Source organism: Canis lupus, chromosome 7, assembly GCF_011100685.1.
Source record: "Canis lupus familiaris isolate Mischka breed German Shepherd chromosome 7, alternate assembly UU_Cfam_GSD_1.0, whole genome shotgun sequence".
Classification (NCBI taxonomy): domain Eukaryota; kingdom Metazoa; phylum Chordata; class Mammalia; order Carnivora; family Canidae; genus Canis; species Canis lupus.
Genome location: NC_049228.1, coordinates 53,856,616 through 53,878,798, shown reverse-complemented (window position 1 = coordinate 53,878,798; position 22,183 = coordinate 53,856,616). Strand labels below are relative to the sequence as shown.

At 45.8% G+C, this 22,183-nt stretch overlaps 1 protein-coding gene and 1 pseudogene across 9 annotated transcripts in view; both read left to right on the top strand.

Moving 5' to 3' along the window:
- The window catches only part of FHOD3 (formin homology 2 domain containing 3), a 462,688-nt gene that overhangs the window by 21,742 nt on the left and 418,763 nt on the right, over positions 1–22,183 (top strand). The window lies entirely within an intron of this gene.
- Positions 6,215–6,339, top strand: LOC119872756 (annotated as a pseudogene).

The window sequence follows — 22,183 nt, the reverse complement described above, 5'->3', positions numbered from 1 at the left end:
ACTGGGCGCCCCGGGGGTGTGCACCTCCAGGAACCCTGGGGGGCAATGGCAGGACTCCCTAATCTAAGTGGTCAGGGCCCGTCCTGCGCCAGGTGTGTGTGTGTGGGTGTGGGTGTGGGTGTGTGTGCACGTGTGCTGAGCCTGGTGCTCCGGAGTGTGGCGAGGGAGGACAGTCAGGTGCACTCAGCATCGGGCGCTCCCCCCAGCCATGGGTGTGTGCAGGGAGGACGGGGAGCCCCCGGCGTCTGCAGGCCGCCACTCAGTCTCCCCAGCTTCTGGCTCAGGGGGCTGAGGAGGGACCTCTATCTTCCCCATCCTGGCGGGGCTCTTGGGACGGGGGCTGCCACTAACCATTCACACTATCACACTTCCAGGATCTGCACAACTGTTGCTTGCCCTTGGCTCAAGTCGGACGTTGAACACCATCCCCTGGGCCAGTGCAGGTGATGTGAGGGTGAGGGGGAACAGACAGGCCTTTGGGGGGCCGGCGGCCCTCTCCCAGGGGCGGCGCTCGGGCATCTGCCGGCCCCCGGGGTGCCAGAGCACAGTGGCGGGTGTGCAGGGAGGGCAGCCTCCCACCCACAGAGGAGGGAGGGAGCTTTCGGTGTCCGTGAGCCACGAGGAAGGCTGCAGAGCTGCAGGTGACGCTGTGTGTGTTCTCGGATGCGCCCCAGGTTGGACTCTCGGAGAGACCGCGAAGCCTTGCTGTCCCTGTGGCCCCGGCGGCAGAGCCTCCTGCCTCTCAGACACTGCCTCTCCCAGGTGCTTGCTGTGCGGGAGCCTGGGTGCTCCGTAGGTCAGGCCTCCGACTCTTAATTTCAGCTCGGGTCATGATCGCAGAGTTGTGAGATGGAGCCCCATGCTGGGCTCTGCTTGGGGCCTGGGGCCTGCTTGGGATTCTCTCTCTCCCTCTATTTCCACTCCCTCCCGCCCAACAAATAACAAGAACAAAAAAAGCAAAAGAATGTGGATTTACCAACTTTCTGGATGTGACTTTGTGTGGTTGGTAAACAGGACCCGGTAGAAGTGTGGCTCCTCCCACCTCTTTCTTGCTGAGGGAGGGGGTGCCAGGCCATTGAGGTGGGGACTTCTTGTAAGAGGATGGCAGACATGAGGGTGGAGGGAAGATTGTGAGCTGATGCCAGGGTCTGAGGACAGGTGAGGAGGGAGGGTGGGGTGCATGCTCCACCCTTGCAGGTGAAAGAGCAGTGGGTGGCTGGAAGATGGCCTACCTTCCACCCCGGGCCTGGGGCCAGGGGAATGGGCCAGGGTACACATTGCAGTAAATTGTGCTTGTTTTCTTCACTGCAGCATCTGAGGTTGGTCCTCACTTACAGCTGTGTGGGGCATGGGTGAAGGCGAAGCCAGAGCCGAGGCCCCAGGAGGGAGCTGGGGCTGTCCTGGAACCCATAGGCCTGAGAGGAAGAGCAGGTTTCCTGGGGGGAGTGGGTAGGTTTGGTGTGGGGCACACTGAGTTAGAGCTGCGGGGCCCGACAGGCCGCCCCCTTCAGTTATTGGTCATCACCAACACCTGGAGGCCTGCGTGCCTTCAGGGACTTGGCAGGGTCCCCTTTGTCCAGGCTGATCCATCATTATGTCTCACCATTGTCTGAATCACTGTCTTTGCTTCATCAACCTGGCTGTCTTTTGCTTCAACGTGGATGGAACTGGAGGGTATTATGCTGAGTGAAGTAAGTCAGTCGGAGAAGGACAAACATTATATGTTCTCATTCATTTGGGGAATATAAATAATAGTGAAAGGGAATATAAGGGAAGGGAGAAGAAATGTGTGGGAAATATCAGAAAGGGAGACAGAACGTAAAGACTGCTAACTCTGGGAAACGAACTAGGGGTGGTAGAAGGGGAGGAGGGCGGGGGGTGGGAGTGAATGGGTGACGGGCACTGGGGGTTATTCTGTATGTTAGTAAATTGAACACCAATAAAAAATTAAAAACAAAACAAAACAAAACAAAAAAAAAACCTGGCTGTCTTAGTTTCCTCACATTCCTAGCTGCTTCTAGCTTGCCTGCCTTTGTTTCTGCCTTGTCTCCATCCTCCCGCCCCCCTGCCCCTCTTCCTGGCTGGGTCATCCTCCTCTTCTGGCGTTAACTCACTCATCCATTCCACTGGCACTTACTGCCGCCTGTAAAATGCCAGATATGGCTGCTGGGCGCTGCCACCTGCCACCCCCACACCCCACTATGGAAACGCTCCTTTGGCTGTTTAGTGCAGCATGCTGGTTTAAAGCCAGGCTTTGGATCCCATAGACACATGCCTCCAGTCCCTCTGAGTTTCAGTTTCTACATACATAAAATGGCAATAATAATGCTTTTCTGAGAGGGTGGTTGCAAGCTTTAAATGAAATGACATTTGGAAAGCATTTATCATGGTGCTTGGCCCTCTCAGGGAGAAAGGGAGGCATCTGCTGCTGCTTCTCTTTCTCGTTTTATCCCTGGCTTGGGATTCCCTCACTGGGTCCCTTCTCCTGTGGGAGTCAGACCGGTGTGGTCAGGAGTGAACTCAAGACGGAGGTGGGATGTAGTCAAGTATGGAAAGAAGATGTGAGTGTAGGCGGGTGGGAGAGTGGGGAGTAGATTGGAGGTTTGGAGAGGGGAGTGGGTTGAGCCAGGCCAGTTGATGCAGAGCCTGGGATGCCAGGCCTCGTTTCTGGCCTTTGAAACCAGGATTTGGTGTATCCATAATCATTATCATAGTAATGAGTCCTGGTGGTGATCGGCAGAGCTGGGGTCAAGCTACAAGGCTTTCGAGCAAATTGAGAAATGCAATCAGTGTATTTTGAGTCTTGGATGGGAACCAAATATCCAGGGAGATATTAGAACATGTCTGCTAGTTATTCCTAATCTAGAAAGATAGTTAAACTGGCAATTATGATCTTGCTTGATGGATGTTGTAATTGAGGGGTGAAAGTTTTTGGAAAGAATGATTTCAGTACTTTCACAATATTCCCCTGAGAGGGCTGCTGCTGCTGAGTCTCTCTTCCTTCTGAGGGGACACAGGGCTGAGGTGGAGGGCAGGACTGATTGGAGCTGCCTTAGTGGTGGGAACTGGGAACTAGGCGCTGAGGCTGGTGGTGCAGGTGGGTCCTCTTCTGCTGCCATCAAGAGTGTCGCTTTGCCTGACTACACACTCTGGGGGTGCTAGAGGAGTGGGGAGAGGCATCCCAATATGCCTGAGGCTGTGACCCAAGCCATCAAGGGCTGCATTTTGTGAGTAATTAAACATGCTATCTGAAGCCTTCTCATTATCTGCAATCTTGCCTCACAGACAATCCCATCCATTGCAGTCTTTTTTTTTTTTTTTTTTTAAGTGTCCTTGCCATGGTGCTAAGTGGAAGAATTTGACGGTGTGCTCCATTGCTGGACTTTGTGTTCTAAATTTTGCTTCCCATCTGCTTTGCGTGCTGCTGCCAACGCCCCACATTTTGTGGCCTTGGCTGTGGTGCCCATAAGAGAAGTGTGCTGAGCTGAGTGGAGAACAGAAAGATGGTCTGGTTAGAAGAGCTTTGCTTTGGATCTTGTGGCCAAAGGCCTAAGTGATTTGATCTTTTTAATTTGACATTCACGGTCCTCTACAACCTGAATTCAGCCTGCCCTCCATCCCACTGTCCCCTGATCCCTCAGTCTCCCAGCCATTTCCTGTCCCTTTGCAGTATCCCTCTTTTCTAGATCCACATTGCTGCAGAAGCAGTGGTCCCTGCAGTGAACTGAGGGAAGCTGGTCCTGGGACATGGCATCCTTGTGTGTTCCCCAAGCTGTAATACATTCATGAAGGTAGGATTGGAGATGCAGGAGATGACTTGGTTTCATGCAGCTTCCTCCACCCACACCCGATCTGGTCTCTGACTGAGCCGAGCTCTGCACCCCCACACCGGTGCTCAGCTATTTCCCATTCCCCAAATCCTCCCCGTTTCCAGGCACTGGTTCAGATAGATGCTGTCACCTACATAGAGGCTGCTCCACTGACGGCGGCTGGAAGTCACCATTCTCCTTGCCTTCCCTGTGATGAGTCTCCACCTTCCTCAGGTTTTCCTTCTCTTTAGATTATGAGAATGGGTTTGAATTCCTTCTCCCTACGGAGAGGAAGAACACTCACTGGGTAGAATCCTGCTCTCAGTCATCTTTGATCCCCTGAAGTCACTGCCACCGCCTCTTCCAACAACTTCTCAGCTTTTTCTTTTTTGCTTTTCTTTGCTTCAGATTTATGGTATTAAGTTTTTTTTGATGCGTTCTCCATCCTGGTTCTAGGTTTTTTTGTTTGTTTTTGTTTTGTTTTGTTTTGTTTTGTTTTTGGTTCTAGGTTTTTGATGTGTATGTAATTAGAAAGTGGCCAGAAGATTAAATCTGAAAAGGTCAGTCCCATCTCAGACTTAATTTCTCATATGTTACTGTCTGGCTTTTGAGACCCTCCCTCTCCAAATAAAAATGGTTCATAAACAGCACAGGCTGAGAGCTTGAATCGTTGAGCAGAACTGTAAACAGTCTTATTATGCCAAGGAGATAAAAGTGAGAGTTGGGCCTTACAAAGGTGGAGATATCCTGGAAACACCCCATGCTTATAAATACCCTCCCACTTTAGTCAGGAACCCTGGAGGACTACATCCTAGGAGAAATAGCTTGCTAAAATAGGCCAACTTTATAAAGACTGAAACCCAACCTTAAACTAGCTAACCAGAAATAGACCAAATTTGCAAAGACTGAAACTAAGCCTCAAATCAGCTAAACTGCTGATTTGGATTAAGATGATCTGTTCCTGATCTAGTTGCCTGTCCCAAACTAAAGAAAATCAGAAAATCATGTATCATCTAGATCCTTTATACTTTTACATATACATATAATATCCATCACTCAGTTAAATATCAGGCATAATAAGAAGCAGGATCAAGAGAAGAAAAAGTCAAAACAGTCAAAAACCACACAGCTGGTAGATATTGCAGTTATCAGGCAGGGACTTTAATGTCTGTGATGAAGAGGTTCAAGACAGTAAATGACAAGATGGAGAATTTCACCAGAGAATTAGAATCTATTTACATAAAAAATCAAATAGAAAAAACAATCAAATAGAAATTCTAGAACTAAAATAGAATCAATGGTATTAAGCATAAATAGGTGGATTTAACACTAGCTTAGACACAGCTGAAGAGAGATTAGTGATCTAGAAGATAGGCCAGTTAAAAATATCCTGTCTAAAACAGGAAGAGAGGATCCCTTGTTGGCTCAGCAGTTTGGTGTCTGCCTTTGGCCCAGGGCATGGTCCCAGAGTTCCAGGATCGAGTCCCACGTCGGGCTCCCAGCATGGAGCCTGCTGCTCCCTCCTCCTGTGTTTCTGCCTCCCTCTCTCAATCTGTGTCTCTCGTGAATAAATAAATAAATCCTAAAAAAAAAAAAAAAAAAAAAAACAGGAAGAGAGAAAAGATAAAAAATAAAATTGAAAATGCCCACAAAAGATACATGATATATAATAAAGAGGTGTAACACACATGTCAGTTGGAACCCCATAAAGATAATGGAAGAGGCAATATTCTAAGAGATACTAACAGAGAATTTTCCAAAACTAATGAAGTGTACCAAACCATAGACTAAAGAAGTCCTATAAACCCCAAGCAGGATAAATGTAAAGAAAGACACAAACACATGCCAGTAACATTTCTGAATGCCAAAGACAAAAAGACAATTCAAAAGCAGCCTGAGAAAAAAGACCTATTATTCTTGAAGAAACAAGAGGAAGACTAACAACAGAGTTCTCAGCTGAAATGATGGACTCTAGGAGACAATGAAATACGTCTTTCAACTGTTGAAAAGTAAATGCCAAAGTAGAATTTTATACCGAGGTTTTCCTTGGAGATAAAGATGAAATAAAATCATTTCCAAGAGCAAAGACTGAATTTATTGCCAGCAAATGCACCCTAAAGAATACTAAAAGGGATTCTTCAGAAAGAAGCATTTATGATTCCAGTTAGAAGCATGGAGATGCAGGAATGAAGAGCAATGGATAAGGCAAATGTGAGGAAATCTAAATGAATACTGACTGTAAAAAGCAATAATAATGTCTCATGGAACTAAAGTACATGTAAAATCAAAATAGACAATAAGCAGGAATAAAAAAGGAATGGGGGTAAATAGGAATGAATTATTTTAAAGTCCTTTTATATTCTAGACAATGGGAAAAGTACTAATCAATAAAAAGTGAAGGATGTAGCTTTGCACAGTGGCAGTATCGTAGCCAATGAGGTTTATCTGAGGCACAATTATTGCTAATTGAAAAAGTGAAGGATGTTATTTACATGGTAGTCCTTAAAATAATAGTAAAATAATATATAATTAACAAGATAATAGAGGAGAAGAGAGTATTGAAGAAAACTTGACTAACCCAAAAGAAGGTGAGAATTGAGAGCAAAAAGAACACTGAACAATAGGAAAAATAGAAAATGTGTAGAATGTAGATTTAAATCCAAGTATATCCATAATTGCATTAAATAAAAATGGGTGAGGGGTGCCTGGTGGCACAGTCAGTTGAGTGTCTGACTCTTGGTTTCGGCTCATGTCGTGATCTTTTTTTTTTTTCAGATCGTGATCTTAATGTTGTAGGATTGCACCCCTCACTTGGCTCTGTGCTTAGCATGGAATATGCTTACCACTCTGTCTCCCTCTGTCCCTCCCCACTGCTCTCTTTCTCTATCTAAAATAAATAAATGAATCTTTTAAAAAATGAGTTTAAAAATGGGTTAAGTATTCCAATTAAAACTCTGAGATTGTGAAATTTAATTTTAAAAAACCTGGGGCACCTGGGTGGCTCCCTTGGTTAAGTGTCTGCCTTTGTTGGCTCAGGTCATGATCTCAGGGTCCTGGGTGGAGCCTGGTGTCCTGCTCCCTGCTCAGCAGTGAGTCCACTTCTCCCTTTCCCTCTGATCTCTCTTACTGTCACTGTCTCTCAAAAAGATAAGTAAAAATCTTAAAAAAAAAAAAAAATCAGCAAAATTCAGTTAATGCTCCTTACAAAAATACCTTAAATATAGGGAGTCAACAAGACTGATAGTAAATGAATGGAAAAAGGACATTCCATGCAGATCAGGTGATATAGCAAATGAGACAAAGTGGAACTTAAGGCAGAAAACATAACTAGATACGAAGAGGAACAATCAACCAAGACACCAGAAACCCAAATTTGTTTATATCTAATTATAGAATATATGAAATGAATTTTGATAGACAAAATAACCTGTAATATCATGTAAATAGACAAATTTACAATTAGAGTGGCTTTTTAGCATGCTTTTTAAGTAACTGATAGCAGAAGATGACAATAAAATCTGCTTGGCTCTAGAAGATTTTAATTGAATGCTATCAACCAGTATAACCTATCTGACATGTAGAGATCATTATGCCACATAATTGTGGATTATATATTCTTTATAAGTGCATATGAAAGGAACATTTGACAAAATTTACATATTTGGGTCTTAAAGAATTGGATCTGTAAATAAATCCTTTCTATAAAGAATTCCTTAGGACCAGATATCCTCATTAGTGATGCAAATATTTAAAGAAGAACTAGCACCAATCTTATACCAACTCCTCTAGAAAATGGAAAAAGAACACTTCCAAACTTATTTAATGAATATAACCTTGATCCCCAATCCTGACAAGGACATTACAAGAAAGAAAACTGCCTGAGTCAATCTCTTTTGTAAGTATAGATATGAACCTAAAGAAAATGTTGGCAAAATAAGTTCAACAATGTAGTCAAAGGGGGGATCCCTGGGTGGCGCAGCGGGTTAGCACCTGCCTTTGGCCCAGGGCGTGATCCTGGAGACCCGGGATCGAATCCCACGTCGGGCTCCCGGTGCATGGAGCCTGCTTCTCCCTCTGCCTGTGTCTCTGCCTCTCTCTCTCTCTCTCTCTGTGACTATCATAAATAAAAAAACAAAAAAAAACAACAACAACAACAACAAAAAAAAACAATGTAGTCAAAGGGTAAGACAGAGTAGTACCAAGTTGGAATAATTCTAGAAGTGAAAATTTGGTTGAATATTTAAAAATCAGTGTTACTCAATATGCTAACAGGCTGAAGGGAAAAATCATGTTCATAATATGAAAAAGCATTTGTTAAAGTTTATATTCATTTGTTTTAAAAAAACCTCTTAGCAAACTTGGATCTCAGCAAACTGCAGATATTGATGAATGATGTCTCTTTAAATATAGAACAAACATCATATTTAATGGTAAAATACTCAAAGCCCTGAAACTAGGACTGAGACAAGGAAGTCAGTTATAATTACTTCTTTTTAACATGGTACTGGAAGTCCTAGTAAGTACAACAAAGCCAGGAAAAGAAATAAAAAGTATGAAGATTTGAAAGGAAGAATAAAATTGTCATTCGTAGACATCATGATTATATATGAAGATTATTCAGAATAATCTATACTTTATCACCTAGAATTAACAAATGAATTTAGTAGTCGCTGGATACGAGATCAGTATACAAAAATTAACTCAATTTCTGTATCACAGAAACAAAATCTAGAAACTTAAAATGATAAAAAAATAAAATCATCAGATATCTAGGTGTACATTTGACCGAAGACATTCTAGACCTCTACTTAGGAAATTGAAAGGTATTTTTAAAAACTGAATTAAATGGACAGATATATCATGTTCATAAATTGGAAGACTCAGTATTGCAAAGATGTAATTTGTCTTAAATTGGTGTATGTAATCCCAATTAAAATCTAAGTAGATTTTCCTTTTTTGTAGAAACTGACAAACTGATTCTAGTATTTATATGGAAATGCACAAGACTGAGAATGGCCAAGGTAGTCTTGAAAAAGAACAAAAGAGAGGACTTACATTGCTAGGATGAAGATTTATTTCAAAGTTATAGTACCTAAAACATGTGGTATTGATGCAAGGGCTCCCTCATCCCCAATTTAGTGCAGTAGTGCAAGGTCTATAACTAGACCTTGGAACAGCATGGAATCCAGAGACATACACGTGTATTAGTGATGACAGAGGTAATGCTGCCATGTAGTGGGAAGAGGTTTATCCTTTCAGTAACTGGTCCTAGGTTAATTGGATATCCGTATGGGAATAAATGCTTCCTGCCTCTTATGTTGCATTATATTAAAAATTCAATTCCAGATGGATCATAAATCTAATGGTGAAAGGTTAAATAATAAAGTCCCTACATGATAATAAAGGAAAATAATATTCACAACTTTGGATAGGCAAAGATTTTTAGGTAAGATGCGAAAAAGCACTAGCCATAAAAGAATAAATGTGATAATTTGGAGTACATTAAAATTAAGATTTGTCCATCAAAAGACACCAATACAGGTTGAAAGGCAAGTCACACAATGGGAGAAGATATTTATGGGCTCTTTATCTATCTGTATGTATGTATTATTCAACAAAGGACTCATATTCAAAATACGTAAAGAGTGCCTACTCCTACTAAATAAATAAGAAAAGACAGACTAATAGAAGAAGAGGGGAAAGACTTGAACAGGCACTTCAAGATAATACCCAAATGGCCAATAGACTTTATTCACCAGGGACACGCAAACAAAATTTTTTTTCTTAATTTGCACACCCACCAGAATAGCTAAAATTCAAAAGCATGATAAAACTTAAGGTTGGCAAAGATGTGGAACCAAAGCAATGGTCACATACCCACTTTTAAATACTCTTTTTACAGCTACAGAACTGAACATTTGCATGCGCTCTATGACTCACCATCCCATACTTATAAACCCAACAGATACATAAACATAGATGCCCGAAAGATGTATGTAAAAATCTTCACAGTAGCAATCTGTGTGATACTAAATAACAGAGACCACACTATGTTTATCAGCAGTGGAATGGATAATTGTGTTATATTCATACAATAGCATGTCCTACAGCTACTGAAAATCAGTGTGCTGTTACATCCATGTAACAACATGGATGCATCTCGCAGACATATATTTGAAAGAAAGAAGCTAGACTGGAGAATACTTAATTTATATCAAGTTCAAGTATGGGAAAGCTAATTTATAATTTTACCATTTAAGATAGGAGTTACCCTTGTTTTTGTTTTTAAAGATTTTATTTATTTATTTATTCATGAGAGACACACAGGGAGAGGCAGAGACATAGGCAGAGGGAGAAGCAGACTCCCTGCAGGAAGCCTGATGTGGGACTCAGTCCTAGGATCCTGGGATCATGACCTGAGCCAAAGGCAGACTCTCAACCGCTGAGCCCCCCAGGTGCCCCTAGATTACATTTGGATGAAAAAGGGGATTAACATAGAACGAGGAATGCTCTATGTTATTATCTGAGTGGTGGTGACATGGATGTATTCAGTGTTTTCTAAATGGCTTATCCTTAGATAATAAAAAAACTTATGTAAAAAAACCATAGAGGATGGAAACCATTGATATAGAATCTCCTGGCTTTTGCCATTGCGAATTGGCTATGTGGAAAAGAAGGAGGTGATGATAACGTCCCTAGTATTTTTCAGATACTCTGATTTTGAGATTGTGCAGTAGCAGATTTATCCTCATCCCTAAGCACAGTGAGTACTTTAGCATCATGGTTTTTGAGGAACCTCAGGACCAGGAATTATTGAAATGAAAAGAGAAGGGCCATTCCTGTGGCTCTTCTCTTTCTTGGAGACACTAGAGCTCCATCGTCTCTGCCTCACTCATAATAGATGATGCTGGCAGTGGGCAGAGTGCTGTGGGCAGAAGGAAGGAAAGCAAAGGCTCTTTTTTGTCTTCCACTGCCCCCCCTTCTTCCCCCTCCTCTTTTTTTCACTCTGCTGCAAAGAGAATTCTTGATAGGGGAGCCCACACCCACAGATGAAAGAGACAGAAGGGCATTTATTTAACAAAAGGACAGATGTAAATTAGTATTTTGTAGACTGAGACACAAATGCTAAGATTTCAGAATGTAGTAGAGCTTAGACCCAGTGGGCGGTAGAGAGGGCTTCTTTGAGAAAGCAAGAATTCCATTTTCAGAACCTGAATGAAAAGATGTTTTAAAAACTTTATTCAGGGCATGTTATGGGCTGAATGTTTGGGTCCCTCTAAAATTCCTATGTTGAAGGTCTAACCCCCAATGTGATGGCATTTTGGAGGTGAAATGTTTGGAGGTGATTAAAATTTAAATGATGTCATAAACCATGGCCATGATGGAAGTAGTCCATCATAAAAGGGACTATAAATAGTCCTTTATAGTATAAGGGACTATAAGTAGCCCCTTATATCTACATATAGGGATTTTGTGTCCTTATAAGAAGAGGAAGAGGCAGGAGAGATCCCTCTCTTCACACGAAGGTACCAAGGAAAGGCCATGGGAGCTCATAGTAAGATGGCGGCCATCCCTGATCTTGGAGACCCAGGATCGAGTCGAGTCCCGTGTCGGGCTCCCTGCATGGAGCCTGCTTCTCCCTCTACCTGTGTCTCTGCCTCGACCCCCCCCCCTCCCATCTCTCATAACTAACTAACTAACTAACTAAATAAATAATTAAAAAAAAAAAAAAAGATGGTGGCCATCTACAAGCCAGGAAGTCCAAGAAGTGAATCTACTAACAGGTTGATCTTGGACTTCCTAGCCTCTGTAAGAAAGAAATGTCTCTTGTTTGGGTCACCTAGTCTCTGGCATTTTGTTATAGCAGCCCAAGATAAGACAGCAAACTAAAACTTCACTTGTTCTAATGGTACTGGTTCCTATAAAATGAACCACAGTTATCTCTTCCCTGAGGGTGTTTCCCTGTGGAGTGCTGTTAGCTGGGACCACTCAGCAGCCTAGCCATGTCCATCTTCCGTGAGCACGGTGGTTGAGCTGAAATAAAAAATGTCTTGTTAAAAAAAAAATGTCTTGTGTTCACACTAGGGCTTTCAGTCTGGCCCCATCTTGGTAATGGGAAAGTCAAGGAACGAAGTGAGACACACTTGAGTTTATGGGAACTGAAAGATTCAACTGTGCCTGCCAGGGCCATAATTAAGTTGACTTCCAAGTCAGGCTTTCCTTTTAAATTCTGCCTGTCGTTAGTCTCACCAAGTAAGTTAAAAACGTTATTTACTCCTAAAAAATGGTATCATAAAAGAATTCACTATTGATTCTTAATTAATGCTGCTTCTCATGTTATCTAGTCTGAGTTGAAAATTCTTTTCTCCAGGGCGCTTGGGTGGCTCAGTTAGCCAAGCGTCTGCCTTCGGCTCAGCTCATGATCCTAGGGTTCTGGGATCGGGCCCTGCCTTGGGCTCCCTGCTCAGCAAGGAGTCTGTTTGTCCCTCTTCCCCTGTTCATGCTCTCTTTCTCTCTTTCTCTCTCTCTCAAATAAATAAATAAATAAATAAATAAATAAATAAATAAAATCTTCAGAAAAGAAAATTCTTTTTTCTGATTTAACAGACGGTACATTTCAATGGTGCACAATTTCCCCCACATATTTCATAGGAGTAAAGTAGTTCAAACTTTAGAAAATACTTGAGAAAATAATACTGCACATTTGGTTTGTGAAAAAGTCGAAAGAACGTCACTGGTTCAGGAAGCAGAGCCCTAGAGGGAGCGGGTGCCCTGCAGTGTTTGCCTTTGCCACGCTGCTGTTTCTCTGCTCTGAGTCTGGCATTTTAAAGCCAATGATTCAAGAGGTTTGCTTCTGCAACGACCAGTTATCTGCTAACCAGCCAAAAATAGCCACCAAATCAGTTTCTTTCCGTGGTATCTTTGCAAAGTGTGTCATGAGGTTTCTATGAATCTGGAGATTTTCTTGCTAATTTGGGAAGCAGCTGGGGAGATTGACAGAGGTCACAGGGACCCATGCAGCTCTCCAAGGGAGCTCAGGGCTTTCCCTGACTCCCCAGAGTCAGTCCTTTCCCAATGCTGAAGCCATAGACTTCATCACTTTTATTTCATTTTATCTTTTTTTAAAAGATTTTATTTATGTATTCATGAGAGACAGAGAGAGAGAGGTAGAGACATAGGGAGAGGGAGAAGCAGGCTCCCTGCAGGGAGCCTGATTCAGGACTCGATCCCAGGACCCCAGGGCCATGACTTGAGCCAAAGGTAAACACTCAACCAATGAGCAGCCCAGACATCCCACATCTTTATTTAAATAAAAACTTATTTTTTAAAAATGAAAATTGTGTTCATTAAAGATAAGGAAAACCTGCTGGAGTCCTGGCCCAGCCCTGTTAGGGTCTCTGTAAGGGTAAGATGAGTCAATACATGTGTAGCATCAAGACTGTGTTTGGAGGACAGAGAATTCTCAGTGGTTAGTTGCGTAGATATATTGTGAGCTAGCCATCGTTAGTGCTTTACCTACAAAATCTTGACTCTTCCCGATAGTTCTACGAGGTGGTTGGTAGTGTTTCTTATTTTATTGAGAAGGAAGAAGAGCCCCAGAGAAGTTATCTATGTAATGTCACACAGTTACTGAGTGGCAGCACCGGGGACTGATGCGAAGTCTTACTTCTCCACCACTGCCGTATTTGCTCTGTGACTGTGTCTCAAACGGGGGTGTGAGCCTCCTGGAAGGTTTGCAGACGTTTTTGTTTGTGGGAGGGTTGTCCTTGAGTTTATGGCTTGAAAAATTCTGCTTTATGTAAGAGGTTGACAACAGTTTCCTATGAAGGGGCAGGGAGTAAGTATTCATGCTGAGTGGGCCGTAGAATCTCTGCTGCAACTACTCAAATCTTGTGCTGCAACTGGCACCATAGACAAACCTTGAACAAATGCATATGTTCCAATAAAGCTTTATTTGCAGGAACAAGTGGTGGGCTGGATTGGACCCGTGAGCCATAGTTTGCTGACTCGTGCTTTATTCCATGCTATCTTCTTTTCTCCCTAGTGCTCCTGCTTCTCTCTTGGCAGCATCCCTGCTTTCTTAGAAGCCTTCTATTCCACATTCTCAGTTGTCAAAGTCCTACATTCTACTAATGTGTGACTGGCTGCCATATACTGGGCACTGGGGCTAAGGCAGTGGTCAGAATGAAATTCCTGATCTCATGGAGCTGACATTCTGCTGGGGAGACAGACAGGTGTATGTCAGGTGGTGAAGGATAAGAAGAATATAACACGGGGTGAGGGAGGGCCAGGGCTGCTATTTTATATGGAACGGTGAAGGAAGGCCTCCAGAAAGGTGACATTGTAGCAGAGGCCTACAGGGAGGGAGGAGAGAAGCTACATGGCATTCTAGGGGAAGAGTATTTTGGATTCCAGGGAGAGAGAACAGCAAGTGCAAAGGTCCTGAGGCAGGAGTGTGCTTGGCATGTTTGAGGAACAACCAAGAATCCGGAGTGGCTAGAGTGCAGTGAGTAAGGGGAAGAGCAGTGGGAGAGGCGGACAGATAAAGGGCAGTTCAACTGTAGAGCTTCACAGTGAGTAGCTGCTGGGGGATTTTGAGCTGCAGAGTGTCAAAATCTGATTCATACTACAAGGGATCTCTTTGGCTGCCGGGTCAAGAGAGAGACTGTAGGGTAGGTAGAGGTGATACCAGGATCCTCATTGCGAGGGTGATAGTGGCAGAAGTCAGAGATTCTGAATATATGGTGAAGGTAGAAGCACAAGCTTTCCCAACAGACTGCATGGCATGTGGGAGGAAGAGGGGGGTCAAAGCTGGCTGGTGGTTATGGCCAGAGCAGCTGGAAGGTCAGAGGAGCCTTCTGCTGAGACAGGAGGACTGTGGGAGAGCAGGTTTGTGGGCAAGATTAGGGGCTTAGTTTGGGTGTATCAAGGTGGGGTGGTCGGTTGGGTATCCAAGTGCAGATGCCACATAGGCGATGGATTTTCAAGTCTGGATTTTAGGTTGGGGCTACATAGCAGGGATGGGTGGTCTTTAAAGTCCTGAGCTGGCTGGGGCTGCTCAAGAAGTGAGTGCAGAGATGCGGTGGGCTAAGCTGGAGGCCATAGCTCCCTCCTGATTTCACTGCCCCTTGCTGACCTCACGCCTCACGGCTTGTACCTAAAACCACTCCACCGCCGCCCCCCCCACACTTAGATTCTACTTTATTTGGTAAAACTCAGAAACTAACCACCACTTCACATCTCCCCACCTCCTGCTCTCCGAAGAAGCCAGTTCCCGAGGGACAGAGGGCTGTGGCTTGGGGGTCATCCACCATCTCCGGGCTTTATCCTCAGGCAGCCCACGGCCTGCGGTCAGGCCTCCAGACCTGAAGCTCTCAGCAGCAATAGGAGGAAGCAAAAGCAAGCTCCCACTTCCTGCTGTCTGCTATCCGCAGAGCTACCAGAGATTCCAGAAACTTGACACCAGCCCCATCCCTCCCCTCTGAAACCTTTGTTGTGTGTGCACAGCGTGCAGGAGAGTGTGTGGGCACCTTCGTCCCATGCGATCTGCTCTGGCCTGCCCTTGCGCCCTCTCCCGTGTCCCACCCCCATCACCCACACTCCGCATGTGAGCAGAGCAGAGCGGGGTTCTGTCTCTGTCCTTACCAGTCCTGGTCTCCATGGTTCTGCCACCCAGAAGAACCACTCCTGTGCTCAGCATTATATAATACATGTGTAGCCACTGTGCTAAAGGCACAAGAAGATTCTAGAGAGACGTAAATCACTGCAGTGCAGAGGCTTCATCTTTTAAACGTATTCCCTCATGATGATGAAGGAGGGGTTAGAGATGGGATCAGAGACGTGCTGCGGCTTGGCAGTCTGGTGGCTGCAGGGAGTGGGACAGGGTGGTTCAATCACTCAGGGCTGTATCAGGGAGATGAGAAGGGGGGAGGTGGGCGAGTCGAGTTTTAGCCCAACTGTGAAGGAGGAAAAACAGGACTGGAGAAGAGAGGAGGCCAGCTGGTTTGTGGCCCTGCCACGTGAGCATGTTCCTAGCAATGCTACAGACGTCTTGGGGAGGGCTGCATGGACCCCTGAGCCACTAGGAGATGGAATCCCAGGACAGAACTTGAGTGGGATGCGCAGGGCACCTGTAGCTCAAGAAGGGCAGGTAGCTTTCTGTGGCTTATGCCAAGTTCAATCCACTCCTAGTGCCCCCTAGGGTCAGCTTGGAGGTCAGGTCTCAGGTGGAAGGACGAGGTGATGGCTTAGTCATGCCTACCGGGAGTGTGCGTGGCTGGGTGCTCCTCTGGTCTGGGAGGCAGTTTCTACACTGACAGGGGATGTTTGGACTGTAGCAGCGCGTGGTGTTTCCCACACACCTGCAGGGGATTGTGCTGCATGAACCTGATACCCACTGAAGTAGATTTGGCTTGAAATTAACCAACTTTAAGTGCAAATTAACCAGATCTATTAATTTTTTTTTAAACTCACAGGTTTTCTCCTTGTGCGTTGGAGGTGACCCTTAACATTGTTGTGGCCTGTGTATTATGTCACGGAGTGGATTACACAGAAGCTTCTCAAGAAGCGAAAACAAAGCATCTGAGAGAAAAAAAAAGCCCAAGTAGCGAGAGATTTCCTTTCCCAAAAGGAAATGTTTGTAAAAGTATTTCAAGTGCAGTAAAGTGCCCTATAAATGTAAGGACTTATTATTATGCATTGCTTGAGGCAGACCAGCTCAGCCATAATGCAAACAATTACAGAACAGACGTCCTTACTGCTCCTCCTTCCTGTGAAGTTGGTTCACGTGGATGGTGAAGATGACCTCTGAGGATGAGCTCTTCCTGACCTGGGTAAAGGTTTTGCTGGTGAGGGCAGGCTGAAGGCAGGGGCCTGTGGCCTTGCAGGACCCGCTGTGGATCATTTTGATGGCTAGTTCATCCAGCAGAAGTCCAGCCCATGAAAAATTGTCTGTGTTTCCAGTTGTGTGAGTTGGTTTCACATGGGGAGGCCAGCCTAGTCACTGAAAATGATTTGGCTGCTGGGCACCCCTCTGTGTATGGGCTCCGTCTCCTCCCAGCAGGGAGGTCTCCCTGGGAAATCACATCAAGGTCAGGAGCATCAGAGTGTGTATTTTGTTCCAGTTAGTGAATGCAACATCAGAGTATGTATTTCGTTCCATTCTGGCCCACTAGATGCTCAGTACCTCCTGGTGAGTGAGTGAGTGAGCATACATGGAATTGGAGCCATGAGGGTGGCTCACAGGCAGTGGCAGGCCCGGGACTGAGTGTGTTCCTGCCCCCAAGAGTTGACATTCCCTTTTCCCTCCCAAGTCCCTCCCCTGACCTCTGAGTTCTGATTACATCCAGATCACAGATGGGTGCTAATCACTTTGTAAGATTTCCTTCAAAGAGGTGTATATCCAATTATTTCCTTTTTTTTTTTTTTTTTTTTTTTGAGAGAGAGAGAGAGAGAGGCAGCATGCACGATGGGGAAGAGGTGGGGCAGAGGGCAAGGGAGAGAGACTCTTAAGCAGGCTTCACTCTCAGCATAGAGCCTGATGCCGGGCTTGATCTTAGGACCCTGAGCTCATGACCTGAGCTGAAATCAAGAGTCGGAGGCATAACCTATTGAGCCACGAGGTACCCCTTTCCTATTTTCTTTTGTAAAAAGGTAAAAAAGTTATTGAAAATAAGGTACACATAATTTCCCCTGTGTTTGATAGAAATAGGCTCCAAGACACCTATTGTTAGTAAGCATCCAAAAAACTTTTGGATTGCCTGATAAAATAAGAATCTTTAAGAGGAGGGTCTGAGTCACTGTTCCTGACTTCTGTATATACTCAATTGACAAAAGAATAGGATTGATCATCACATACTACACTAAAAGTTAGTGTCTGTACTTTGTAGGGGGCCCCTTGCTCCTGTGAGTACCTCAGTGTCAGCAGATGAGTAACACAGGGTGTGCTGGCCTGGCTGCACCCCCTGTAACTATAGGGCTTCTTTGGGGTGCACCTCGGGGAGAATTCTGGCATCATGGTCTGGGTCTGGTTGGGAGGTAGAAATCACACAGTGATTTAAACAGGGGAAGTGTATATATAAATATATATATATATATTTAAAATATTTTATTTATTTACTCATGAGAGACACAGAGAGAGGCAGAGACATAAGCAGAGGGAGAAGCAGACTCCCTGCAGGGAGACTTGATCCCAGGAGCCTGGGATCATGACCTAAGCCCAAGGCAGATGCTCAACCACTGAGCCATCCAGGCATCCCAAGGGAAGTTTATTATTAAGAATTATTAGGCTACAATGAGAGAGTATAGGATATATGAAAACTGTCCATGGTACCCCAGGGCTGAGGGAGAGTGTGCAAGGAAGGATGGACTTGGAAGGGGTATAGACCTGGTTGGAGAAGGCATCGTTGATTGCATTAGATGGTAGAGAAGTTTGCTGGTTTGGCGGGTCCTTGATCACTGGACAAACAGGAAGCAAGCCCCCAGAATTGAGGTGGGGTGGGCAGGCGGTGGGGGTGTGGGTGTGTAGTGGGAGGGAACACTGGTGCAGGCACGAGGCCTGGAGCCCAAGTATCTCTGTCCAGAAGGCTGGACCATCAGGACCATAGGAGAGAAACCCCAAGGAGGCAGTGGGTGAGCAGAAGGAACTGGGGTGCTAGTGTGGGCAGGAGCTAGAAGGGCCTCATGTCTGTCCCAAAAGGGGATGCAGGAAGGTGATGGCTGGGCTGACTGTGCAGGGGCTGCAGGGTTGCTGGGAGATAGAACATTCTGGCTGTGGAGCTGGGGCAGAACCTCACTGGACGTCCTCACCCCATACCCCCCCTCCCTCGGCAGCGCCTTCCTCCTGTAGCATCCCTCCAGCACCACTGCTGAGAAAGCTTCACGTTGCTTCGGTGAAGGACAAATGCATGGAGGAGTTCCTTCCATTAATGCAGAGCATGGATTGTGGGGGGAGTCTGGAGTGAGGGGGAAGGCTGGTGACAACTGGCTTCCTTGGGTCCCCCTTCCTGCAGCGCCCCCGGCCCTAGCATGTCTGAGAGGATGCATGGTGCCCACTTCCTCTGGGCTATCCTGGTTGCTTCTCGAATGTGGCTCTCACAGGGACTGGCTCTCCTTATAAGACGGCAGCTTCTCCTCTGGCAGCCAGGGCAGCGAGGACAGTGGTGGAGGAGGACCATGAGCCCCATCACAGGCCTGCCGCACAGCTCCAGGTGACAGGGGTTGTGTGTGCCAGGAACCCAGTGCCCGCTGGAGAGCCATGCTTTATGACTTCCACTTGATGCCTTGGGGTTGGGGCAGTGGCATCTCTGAGGACTCCCAGAGGATGCCCCCTTCTCTCTCTCTCCCTCCTTCTCTCCCCCCTTCAGGCCAACTGGAAGTACAAAATGCTTGAAGGGCGTGTGTTTCTGCAGGCCCAGACTACTCTCCGGGCACAGCTTGGGTGGTTCTTGGAAAGAATCTTTCTTGATTGGTGCATTTTGGGCACAAGGACAGGTTCTGGCCTGTTGCCAACACGGGCTGGACCCAGCTCTCGGCTCAGTTGGGGTGGGTGGCTGTGCACTTAAAGGTGAGGTGCCAGCTGCAGGTTTGGAAGGGCTGGGGCCTTCAGCGTCCTTCTGCCAGAGCCCTGGCTCCCGGACGTTCTGGCTTCACTGATCCCAGGTGGCCTCTGGCATCTATGGGCTTTCATCACACCTCTGCCCCTGCTGTGTGGTTTGAAGGCACAGCCCAGGAGAGGAGCTGAGTCAGAGCCACTCTCTGCTCCCTGGGGTGGCACCTCTTGGCTCGCATCTGCTCTGTTTGCTTGTTTGTGTGTCTCACACAACTGTTGCTTGTGGGCATTTTACAGGCAGAGGATTTTCTTTCTTTCTTTTTTAAAGATTTTGTTTGTTTATTTATTTATTTATTTGACACACACAGAGAGAACACAGGCAGGGGGAGCAGCAGGCAGAGGGAGAGGGAGAAAGCAGATTCCTTGCTGAGAAAGAAGCCCGACATGGGGCTTGATCCCAAGACCCTGGGATCATGACCTGAGCTGAAGGCAGACACTCAACTGACTGAGCCCCGCAAGCACCCCAGGCAGAGGATTTTCACCCTTTTTGTGTATCTGTTGTCCACACTGTCCTTGGCCGGGGGTACAGACTCTCTGTAACTTATGCTCATCCACCAGGCCTTGGATCCCTGGAGTTGCTGGTGCTCCTGGGCTTGCCTCGCAGTCAGCCCCAGAAGCTCACTGACTCTGTGAGAGCTGACTTTCTAGACTTTCTCAGGGTCCAATTATTACTTGCCAAAGGAGGGAAGGAGGAAAAATTAGTCCTGGAGTGGATGGCTGTGGGGCAGACATAACTTTGTCTTTGAGCACTTGACAGGTTGACATTTGGGGTGGTTGTTGGTCAACTCGACTTCTCTGGCAGTTCATCCACAAGCTGAAAGGGTTCCATGTTGTCCCCACTTAACTTGGTGGGATGGATTCAAACCCATCACTTGTAAAGCTTATCCAGAGGGACAGATGATTTTGCCCTTTTGGATTTATAACCATCTTTGCCTTGGCAGTAACATGAGCTGTTGTACCCATTTCCAGATGGGAACAGTCCACTCTTTGAGACAATCTGATTGTCCTCCCTGGAATGTAGTGCGGGTGGGAGTGGGGCAAAATCCTTTGTCTTTGTTTGACAAACCCTGTCCTAGCAGTTCTCAAGGTCTGGTCCCTGGGGCAGCAGCTTCAGCAAAATCTAGGTGGTGGTTAGACGTGCAACCTGCCCCTGTGCCAGTGATCCAGAGACTCCTGGGGGTGGGGCCCAGCATTCTGTATTGTGAGAAGCCCCCCACAGATGACTCTACGTGCTCCTGTTTGAGAACTACTGCTCTACCCAATAGTCAGACTGGATGGACGGATGCCTTAGTGTACCATGAGTCCAGTTTCTGTTTCTTTTCTTTTTCTTTCTTTAACTTCCAAGCCTTCATCCCTACCCCTCCCTCCATTCTTCATGTGTGCCTTTTGAAATCACATCCATATTCCTGGCCATAGTCAGATATTTCTTCCTTCATGATCCCTTGCCTGACACCGCCAACCACCCCCCCCCCACCTATGACAAGTGCGCTTTCTCTCTCCTGATGGAGCTCACTCTGCCTCTTCCCTCTCCATCCCTTTTCCTTCCCCCTTCTCTTTATCTCTCTCTCTCTTTCTCCCCTGCCCCCCACCTTCATTGCCTACGGTCTTCCCATAGAAACACCAACATCAGTGGGCCCTTGTTAGAAATGCAGAATCGTGGCCCTGCCCCACCTACTAAATTGGAGTCTGCATTTCACAAGATCTGTAGCTGATTCCTGTGTAGAAAGCATTGATCGAACCACTGAGTATACAAAAAAATTTTTTTTTCCTGGTTACATTTTCATAATACATTACAACAAAATATACACAAGCCCAGGGCAGCCCGGGTAGCTCAGCGGTTTAGTGCCACCTTTAGTCCAGGGCCTGATCCTGGGGACCCGGGATTGAATCGAGTCCCATGTGGTGCTCCCTGCATGGAGCCTGCTTCTCCCTCTGCCTGTGTCTCTGCCTCTCTCTCTCTCTCTCTTTCTCTGTGTCTCTCATGAATAAATAAATAAATCTTTTTAAAAAAAATACACAAGCCCAGAGATTGACACTGACATGAGCAGACTCTCTGGGGGTCATTATTCATGTATCTGTTTCACCTTTGTTCTAAGAGTAGCTACACTCAGATGACCTGATTTTGAGATGGGAGTCATGCTTTAAACAACAGCTAACATCATGTCTTGCATAAAACAGGGATTCAATAACTAAGGACACCAAAGAAGAAATTAAGAATTCTTTACTACTATGAAGTATAGACTCCTTTCTAGAAATTGGAGTCCCAGTATATTAGATGAAGGCTGTTTTTGGTTGAGCTTTTCGTTCCTGCTAAATCTTGGTGCAGTGGCCATAATGTCTGTCTGAAACCTGTGTGGCCTGGCTTCCCAGAGGGACGGTGAAGCCGGGTGAAAATGTGCCACATGCAGGGCCCAGGCATGGTTGAGATGCTCTGTACCAGGAAATCCGCTTTCTGACCTACTCTGAGATAACGTGATTGTAGGTTTTACTAGAATTCTCCAGTGGGAATGAGAAGGGGTGGAGTTGGGGAGAGAGGGAATCGTCCTGCTTGCCACTCTGGCTCAGAGCCTAGGGACTAATTTAATTAATCCTGTACGGAGCTCCAGCAGCTGATGAGAGGCATTCCAGAATCCACCTTTAAGCCCATTCAGTCTAGCACCCTTGGCTGCGTGCCCATCCTTCAGGAGCTGTGCCTGAGTGCCACCCTCCTTGGCTTTGGGAGCAGCTACAAGTCTCCAGGACCTGGGGTGGCTTTGTGGATGCC